Genomic DNA, 11060 nt, shown 5'->3' on the forward strand with positions numbered 1-11060 from the left:
GGGTTGAACAAATGAATGTCATGGCGTTCAAATAGAGATTTTACGGTGTTTAACAGCGCATAGTGACTTATGATACATAGAATAATATATAAAAGTCTGAAAGCATTTGAAATTATAATATATCTTGAAACCCTGCAATCAATGTGTCGCCAATTTTTTTGGTAATATTTATCTTATTTGCTGACTAACTACTTTTTAAACCACTATTTTTAATGACTATTTAAATCACATCAGTATGTTTTACTATTTGAATCAATTTCCATCTACTTATTGCAGATGTAAGTTAATTACAAATTGTGACTGTCGAATGCAAATAAAACTATTACTCATCTGCTTTCAATGATTGCACTGAGATGCGGAGTTGTTTGCTCATTATTACATTGAACGCTCATGTTTATAATTTAGCTCTTAAAAGGCCCGTTTCAACAGCATAAACATATATTTAGCTGATAAAACTGTTTTTAAATGTTGGTAATGTTAATTAGCAGATTGACTATAATTATAATAACAATGATAATCAACATTCAATTATCTGCTCTATTTGGCATGATAAACATGTTAAGAAAAAATGCTATCTATCTAGGTTCAGTAGTTATAAACAAGCAGCAAAGTTATATCCAGCAACAGTGGTACAGCGCGTTAATAATTTTAAAAGTAGCAGTAGTAATAACAATTATAGAAAAGCTTGCGATATGGTGCGTAAATATTGAATAACACTGGTATAGGGCATGCTCAAAGTATTATATGACATCAGGGGAATTGTAAAAAGTGGGATATAATCCTGGAAAAAACATAATAGACAATTTGAGTACGTAACCAAAACATAAGAAAACAGTTGAATATGAGACATGATTTTTCAGGGAGACAATCAGTTCACACTGATGTTTGCTATAATCATATTGACTATAGTACTAAAAAAACTAATGCTGACATATAAAAAAGATAGTGATACAATCAATTAACTACTTTATATGGATGATTTAAATTATAAGTGAAATCACAGAATGACATGGAACCACATATACATACTGTGGGAATATACATCAATGGCAATAGAATGCAGTTAGGAAAGGAAATGCGCTACAATCATGAAGAGAAAAGCTACCAGCGGTAAAAACAGTAGTACAAAAAGATAAAAGTGATATGCAAGAAGTAGAGGAGAATAATGAACATGAATATTTTAATGCTAAAAACAAATGACATCAAACATAATGGTATGAATGTGAAAATACCGCAACAGTATATGAAACTAATGAAAAAAGGTTTCAATTTTAAGTTTTAATTTCTAAAGCTATCAACTTGTGGAGCGTTTCAAACAACTGTTCAAACTACAATCCTAAATAATAATTATAATCATTCATGTGTTGTCTATTTGTGAGACTAAGAAAGATTGACGGGAACGTATTTGTGGGTAAATGTTGATCAGTTGCATACTAAAAACACATTTTAGTAGAACTTCTCGTTTTCTTTCATTAGCATAAATGCGCTTGAATCAACTGAGACAGTTTAAATCAAAAAGCATTGTAAAAATTATGTTTTAGTTCAAAAACGCTCTCACAGTAATGGTTTATAAGCTTACAATACCCTTGCTTAGTAATTGTTTTACTGACCAATAGCAGTTGATGATTAGTTTTATTGTTGGAAAGAAGCTAACTTGGTTCACTGAAAAGGTTGATTAATTGACAATGGACTATTACTGTGTTACTTGCTATCTCTAAAATGTTTATAGTGTTAGGTTTAAGACCAACTGTATTATTTGAGGAAGTAATTCTTTCTTCAGATAAACTATTGTAAAATTTAGGTATCTGGTGCATTTCTGTCTACTTATCTGAAATAAGATTTATTTGTATGGTAACATTGGTAATATAATAATACCTTGATTGTCCGCAAATGAAATATTATTCAATTTATTAATTTAATTTCAGGGAATGTATTTTAATATATTAAAAGACAAAATTAGAACATTTCCTATTTTTAAATTAAGCAGAACTAAAAATAAAGAAAACAGTGTTAATTATTGCTTTTTATTTGTTTTTATTTCAAATATTATTGCCTGCTATAAATATTTATATAAAAATAGGAAGGGATCAGCGCCTGATTGGTATATAGGGTTTAGCAAAGCTACTTTTAGCTTTAGCAGCATTCACAACAAAAGATTTTAACCTTTCCAAAATATAGCGACATATCTCCTTTGAACTATTAGGAATAGAACAACAATTAAACTGTCATTATCATTAAATCAATGACACAAATTTAAATTACAGTGTGTTAAAGCTTGATCGCCTTAATTTGACACTTTTTAAAATAGTGCTAATGTTTTTGTATTTGTAGGATTGCTGAATTTGTTTACAGAGACTGTATCTATGAAAACAGTATTTGAAAACGAATCCATCCTTGTGCAAAGTCCTAATTTTCACAAGTAAATCATACCAAAAAAGAACAAAAAACTGTATGATAAAAAATAAACATATCACAGTAATACAAAAAACTATTTGCATATGGTGATATATTATGGTACTCGCAGTTAATGAAATCGATGATTTTGTAAAATATACTAATATTTCTATGAAGTTAGTTTACATTCCAACCTTTATCTTTTTAGCTCAATCCCAGTTTCTTACAACACATGGAAACTTCATTCAATAATCGAAAACATTCTTAAACAAAAATTATTCAATATATAGCCTTAGATAACTCCTAATATATTCAAAGTAAGATTAGACAACTTCTGATACAGTTATTAGTACCGTCGGAATATCGTGCCAAAACAGATTTGTAAAACCACAAATCACCGGTCCATCAAGTCGGTACTCAAACTTCATTCCCACCACTTATGATATTAATTATATTCATAAAGTGTGCTGATTAAAGTATTGCTATGTAGCAAATTAAATATGGGAAAATAATACCAACATCATTGCTCATATGAGGAAGAGTATATAATTTGCATATTCATATAAATACTCAGCCACCAGTGAATTTACATATTTATTACATTCCTGTGACTTGCATCAATTTAATGTAGTACAATACTCTGCTAAAACTTTAGCTGGTATTGATGATTCTACGTGTTGCAGGACTCTAGGCCATGCTCTTTGTCACTTTTGTCACTTTTTCAGAATATACCGTAGATATTCTTATAAAATAAAATCCAAATAGCGTAACATAAGAAAATAGCATCAGAGTTTAAGTGAAGATATTGTGTGTATCACATAAAGTACTCTATATAACATGAAGTGACAAGTTGGTGCAAGTTCTCAAACTCAATTCGAAAAAAGAAAAAATTATAGTCAGCCTTAAAAGAGTCCTTTTTCTCTTGTTGCAGCATGACGAAAAATTGATGTATTGGTGTATCACTATTGTATATACTAGTAACTAGGTAGTCTAGTGTGCCGTGAGAAATTGTCAGGTGTGCCGATAGAGTGTAGATAATAACTGGCTGCTCAGTTACTCAGAAATACCAAATGGTGGTCAATCAGTGTAGGAGTTCGACTGCCCGTTTTCTAAGCTAAATTTCATGAAGTAAAGTTTTATTGAAAGCGAATTTTTCATCATAACATTTCATTTTGGCTTTAAAGAGTTAACTAGTCTGACAAACACCCCCCTCTGATTATAGTAGTGACTTTTTTATTATTTTATTAGACAACATTTTAGACATTAAAAATTGTTTTTGCAGCATCAAAAAGTTATGAAAAAGCAAAGATGTTGAAAGAAGCCAAAATACCACAGTTACTGTAAAGTCATTAAATTAAAAAATTAGGTTTAATTTTATTTCTGTTTTGAAATGCTTAACGTGGAGTTTGAGACAATCTTAAAATAGTCTAGGCACTTTACATGTATTTTACTGTTCATATAGAGTGAAATCCATATAATGTGAACATTCTCTGAATAGGTATTTGTTGTATTCACTATTGTACTTGTGAAGAATTGGTTATAAACTTTAAGTAAATATTTAAGTAGCAGAACATATACATTATTCATAAATTACCATATTAAATTATTACTATGTAAATTAACATATATATATTTGTAAATTACTGACATAAGTGATACACATCAATGAAAAGTTACAATTTCACTTAGTTTTTTTACTGATTAGTGCTGACAGCAGACATAGATTAGACTGGATGCAGTTATTGCCATACTCTTGAGTCAGCAAATAAAAACATTTAGTGAAATATTCTTTACCATCTTTTTAAGATACAGGTCTACACACTTTGAAAGTGTATGCCCCACGCTTAGGGCATTCTCGTTCAAGGTTAGTTTTTAAGCGGTTTAATCAACTAGTGCATGCTTTTAAAATACTAGTAATTTTACTAAGTGGGACAAATTATCAGGCACTACAAATTATCAATTAATACGCATTCGAGAAGGTTGGAAATTGTAACAAAATTTAACATATATTCATATTTACTAAGTATAAGTTTTCAATGACCTTAAAATATCAATTAGAACATTTGCAATCAGAAAGAATTAGCAAGTACTGCACATTAGCTAATAATGCAAATCAGTTACAGTTACATTATGACAGTTAAATTTTAAATACAGGCCTAAAATTTCACTTGCTCAGTTGTATCCTCATCCAAAGAATTGTGGGCAAAATGACATTTTGCTCGCAATTAATTGTATCTCTTGATTAAAATTTATTGTTCCGGCATATTTTAGCTGACCCATTTAGTGTTTTTCCCAGGCTTAATCAACTTCCTTCAGACTAGTTTTTTTACTAATCTTTAATTTTATGTAAGCTCATCACAATCATAAAAATAACTTATTACGCTGTAAATATGTAAATAACTGTTTCATATACAAGTTGAAGTTGAAGTTGTGGTCCCATAAACTGAATTTAAGAAGAAGAAAACTTTAAAACACAGCTGTCTTGTACTGAATTGTGAAATAAAAGTTGCTAATTTCTATTACTTAATTTTCACTCATTAAGCAGACTTTTATTTACGCTTATTATACATGTATTTTACACAGTCAACTGTTACACACATATAAAGCCACACTCCTTTCTATACACCCAACTACAGGCTGCCAGTTAAGTGAAAATGAAGGAAAGAAATCTAAACATATTATCGTTCGAGCATTTTAAAATGGTATGCTTATGTTTGACTTCTATGTAAAACTAGACTTGCTCATCTAGTGCTGAGTTACAAGCTGTATGTGCAGAACCTAAACACCTGGACTCAGTGGTCGGCTTTAATAAGCTAAATCCGCAATTGCTCATCTAATGAAACGTTTAGTTGGTTATTTTAATAAATATGGGCAGAGTATCACAGGCAATCATTACAGTTTCTGTTTTAATTGGTTATTAAAAAGTACTAACTTAAATATGGCATCTTAAAGAGACAAGCTCAGACTTTTTTTTAATGAATCTATTAGCAGCAATAAGCTGTCTACAGTAAATATAAATTGATGTACCTGACAAAAACCTGAGTCTAATCTGAACTACATTTAACACTTGAAGCCCAACTGGTACATACTAGCAAGTCTTTGGACCTGAGTCTAATCTGAACTACATTTAACACTTGAAGCCCAACTTGTACATACTAGCAAGTCTTTGGACCTGAGTCTAATCTGAACTACATTTAACACTTGAAGCCCAACTTGTACATACTAGCAAGTCCTTGGATCTTCCATTGTACTAACAAATTTCAATGGAATTCAAAAGTAGTTGGGATAGCATAACTGTTTTTGAACTAAAAATCATTTAGAGGCTTCAAGCTTGTAGAACTCATTGGAAAGACAGAAATCAAATATATAAAATAGATTTTCCTACACTCTTTCAAAGATTTGATGTTTGAAAGGTAACTGAAGAAATTCAATGATTGCAGTACACCGAGTCTGATAGAGTTTGTATATTTGTTATGAATAGAAAGACAAATAGTTTTACTGTAGAGCTGTTGTTGCTGAAGAGAAAAAGTTTTTTAGCTCTGTCTGTTTTTGATCTTCATTACTAAAAATTTCAATCAGTATGTCTTTAGAAACTCATAATTTTTCGGCAGACATTTTGCATTTCTTGGTCAGCTAAAAGTGCCCACAATATTTTGACATTATCTCAACAATGAATGAACTAATCAACTTCAACCTTTGGAAGTATTCAGTAAATTTATACCAAAAAAGCAACCATAATTTTGTAATCCTACATTAGTTGGGAGCACACAAAAAATTGAAACCACGAAGCCGAGTTTACTCGGGTGCCAGAGATTAGTTGAGAAAAATTTTCTAAGAATTATCTCAAACTAAGGATTCAATGTGTTAAAACTGACACAAAATTGTCATTTTTTGTTTTTCAGAGAACTGCAGTACAGTACAGCTATCAGCACATAAACCTGTATTAGATTACTGATGTCCATGATTGATTCTCGTTTAAACTCAACACTAGCGAATGTTCCAAGAATACTAGCAACAGACTTTAGTTAGATAAGAGGGTGTCACGCTAGTCAGAGTGAGTGGGTAGAGAAACATCCTGTCTATGTGATTAAGTAGATAAGGTCTAGGCGTAAAACCAGTCCAGTTATTAAGCAACCAGAACAATTAATCAATGGATTATAAATCCATGACCACAATTCTCTACCTACATTTTGCACTTCGATTAGCTCTACAAATGACGAAATTGTAATAAATGGGATAGCAAGTTTCACGGAGTAAATAATATGTTAAAATTTTAGTAATTGGTTTAAAGACAGAATAGATGTAGTTGAGAAACCTTCCAAAAAATGGTTTTTAATGAAAACTAAACAGAAGTAAAAAAAAAACGTTGATGTGCAAGCAGTCAGACTTTGTTAAGCTGTTGTTAAACTGCATATTGGGGAAGCTGATGTGCCTCTGGTCTAGCATGATTGTTGTGAATATTTTAGCACTTGCTCACATTTCATTGGCAAACTATGTTACTACTTGACAGCAATTTGTCCATGGTAAGTTCCAAAAACAATAACTCTTTTAAAGGGAAAATAGAGAAAGATTTTCTAAAGGTGAATTGAAAGAATAACTTTGCTTACTAATAGGTTACTAAAGAATATAAAACATATCCACAAGTTTATTACTACTAGTAGTCTATTACTACTAGATTTTTTCAAAAGGTTTAACTAGAACTCTCATCAACAAGAAATTCACTTCTTATTACTCTCATGATTGCCAAACTCCAATATAATTTTTTTGTTATCAGCTTTTCTGCTAAAAGCGGTATCAAGTTCCATAGTTTCCTTGTCACTGCACTCAATTCTGCTTTTAATATAAAGCACTGAAAATTCTTTAAAACACATGTTTACTGGTCAAAAAACAGCTTTGCCAGCCAACGATGGTGTCAGATGCAACAATTTGTAAGTTTAACTGTCATAACGGCTTTTGGCAGATCAGCATTTCAAGCTTAGCTAAGAGAAAATTTATTTTCAATATTTTCAGGGAAAACATTTGGTCTAAAATTGCTTCTGTGCGTCAACATTACATGAAGTTGGGGACCCATTGAAGCATGTCAGCTCATCTACCTGTAATTCCTGTCAGGTATATTGGATTTGCCTTTCCAGCGTTTCAGGAGAGTTCGCGGCAAGAGAAGTATTTAGTCAGTAGTAGAACCAGCCGAGGTAAACTACTTAGTCCCGTTGTTCATTCACTTAAAACATTTCCCATTGCGACAGAAGTATTACTACAGACCTACTACCACTGTAGGCTTACTGTTTCACTCAATATGAATTATGACAGAAGCAATTACAATCAGCTACTGAAGGCGAGCTACTAAACCAATAACGTTCTATATCAACACAACGATGAGCTTGCTTTTTTACTATAATCATATGCTATAATCATTTTACGAGTCACAGACAGTTAATCCCTGACCGCATTTCTAATTAGAAAAAAGACAACCGCTAATTTATTTCTTTTCAGTGGTGTAAAAATGGCTAGAGTTATTTAGATTGCGAGTGTTAGACGCTGAGTATGCTATGGCTTGCCATCTATTATAATAACACCCGGTTGGTACTTTTACCATATCTTTGAAATGAAAGACATTCAATTTTGTGATTATGATTATAAACAACAATAAATCTTGTCCATTAACCCTATTATTTTATATATAGAAAAACGGTGAGACGCGCAGCTTTTTTTGTTAGAGACCAATAGTGGTGCACATGTTCCAGGCTAAGCCATATGACAGCAAACTCTAAGAGCTCTCTTTGGGCAAACCAAATGTTTCCTTCTAAATTTTTTATTTTACATAGCATGAAAAGAAACCAACTCACACTTATAATTAGGTAAAGCTTTAAAGCACATAAATTACATATTTTTTATTGTATAGTTCAATACATCAGAGTCTTGGCTTTTAAATGAGCTATTGTTTGCCATGGTGAGACAGACATTGGTTGGTGTTTATAGCATTTCCCCAGAGCTCTACCGCAAAAAGGTTTACTGGCATAGTCTCGAAAATTGTGACGTCACAATTCTCATATTTGTTGTTGTGTGCTCTTACCGCTTATTTATCAACTACGATGATGATGATAATGACGCTAGTGGCAGAAGAAGGTAGGACAACTCCAGAGAACGAATGAAGATGACAAAGGAATCACTGTCATTAGTTCTCCATGTACATATTATTTCTATGATAAGTACCTCAGACTCCAAGAACCATACTATATTTTCCCGATGATATTATGCACTAGCTCTTTATTTTTAATGTGATGTTGAGGGTGACAACTGAGACTACATGTGTTTGTATTGGTCGAGCGTTAGCACCATCGCAGACATGGTTGATTATCTAGAATCTTAGTAAATTATTAGCGCTCTCCAGGTTTTACATCACGATTGTCACAGAAAAACGCAGCCTCAATGGCAGCGGAAGGGATTCACGACCAAAGGCTAAATGAGAATTAGGATGTCACATTTTGAGTACCTGAACCAAATGTTTTTTTTTTGCAGGACGTACTTTTGACACCCCGTTTTTCATAGTTCTATTATTCTTTGTGTATTGAATATAGGCTCATTCAAATCAAAAGTCAAGACTCTGATGTATTGAAATATATAATAAAAAATTATGTAATTTGTGTGCTTTAAGAAAGAAGTACATTGGCAAAATATCATGTTTTCTTAAAAAGTTGCAGAGCAGACAAGTTATGAATATTTCTTTTGTTCTTAAAAGTAATTAAATACATATAAATACAACTATTATTCTTATAGCAAGTATATATAACTGACCTCCCAGATTTAATTTAGATTACTGTAGATGTAAAGCTGGAGAATATTTTTGTCTCACTAATTATATTGATTTCTTTTGATCATTCTACATCAACCTTCACTCGATAATGTAGCAAAACATTTTATCAATTCATTCGAGATCTCTCACAGCTGTACATGTACTACAAAAAGTAAATCAACATGAACTACTGCAAAATAATAGTTCCTTAACAGTTGCCTCAACACACCAAAGTTTCTCACTTGTTTAACTATCTTGGTACCAAATTTGGCAGCCTCGGCTCACCTGATAAAAGGCAATCTATCACTAAAGGAGTACAAAATGTGGTGGTTTGTGCCAAATCTTTTATGCTGCTTTATTCCTACTGACCTGTAGAATTCTATTTCAGCTTGTGTAATACTATTATCATAACTAGTAGTATTGCTGTTATGATACTGACTAGTAGTAATACTATCATTATCATCATTATTAGTATTACTATTATTAATACTAGTATGCTGGCAGTCGTGTATGCCTTTGGAGATCATCATGTGTAATAACTCTGTGCACAGTTAATCTAAGATGATGCAAGGTGGCTGAGCAGTAAAGTGGTTAGTGCGTTGACTTACCAAGCTCAATATCATAGTTAAATTTTTGTATGATGTGTTTTTTCTTAACACTCAAAGCGTGGTTTCGAATGAACAACTGCGCAGACGGACAAACAAATGAACAGATGGACAGGCATGGTTCGTATTATAGTAACAACTATTAGTAGTGTTACTATTATATTATTATGGCTAATACAACTTTTTCAAGTAGTCGCATGGCCACAGATCTGTTATTTGGCACACTTCTAGTTTTTTAGATTGAGTGTTAGTGTATTGAGTGACTCTGACTTAATCCCATTTAATTGATTTGTGGCAAGTGTGGAATGGTTAATTTAGGGTGGAGTCGAATACGACTCTTTGAGTTCTAATATCTAATTAGACATGAAGGTAACCAAGCATGAAGGAGCGAGCAGGTGGTTATAAAGCAAATAAGCAATAATTTCAGTTGAGAAATTCTAAGTAGTCATAACAGAAAATAATACCTTGAAAACACCTAGGCCTACATAATGAACTCCTTTGCTTTAGATTTGCTTTCTTAGAAATATTCATGTATTTTAAAGGTGAGTTAGAGGTATTAGCTATTCTCAGCAATAAATAAATTTATGGTCAGTCATAGATAAATAATCTACAATTCTTTACCTGGCTTTCATTTTTTTCTTTAATAAGGGCTTGCTAAAATGATTAATATGTTATCATAAGCCAAAAACATGTGAAATACAAAAAAACTAATTTGCAAAAATTGTCAATTTGGTATTTGAAGATGAAGACAAAATATATTTACCAAATTGAAGTTGACAATAAATCTGTGTTGTTTATTAACTTATAACTTACAAACAGTATTTAATTGTATTTTAATCTAATGCTACTATGCTGTTTGTTTATAGTTCAGGTGTAGTTTGATGAACGTAAAAAGATTCTTTTCAAACTGTAGTCTTAACATTACTAAACACAAGCACAGTTGGCTCCGCTTGTCATAGGAATCTGTCTTTTGATGAAAAAATGTCTTGGTTAATTAACTACAAGCTGTTTCACCTAATATATTTTGTAGTTTACCCGGGTTTGGTCCAAGTAACTAATGAGTGGTCATGTGTTTTCAAGGCTAGACGATTGTCAATAGACCATTGATGCATCAATCATTTAAGTAAGTGACAAGCTAGTAAAGATGTTTCATGTTTTGTAAAAGCCTTTTTGAAGTTAGGATATGAGATGTTTTATTACATTGGTTAGCAGTCATTTAACTTTACACTTTGATCAGGCCATAAGGTTTGAATCTATCCTTCGATCCAAAG

Source organism: Watersipora subatra, chromosome 6, assembly GCF_963576615.1.
Source record: "Watersipora subatra chromosome 6, tzWatSuba1.1, whole genome shotgun sequence".
NCBI lineage: Eukaryota > Metazoa > Bryozoa > Gymnolaemata > Cheilostomatida > Watersiporidae > Watersipora > Watersipora subatra.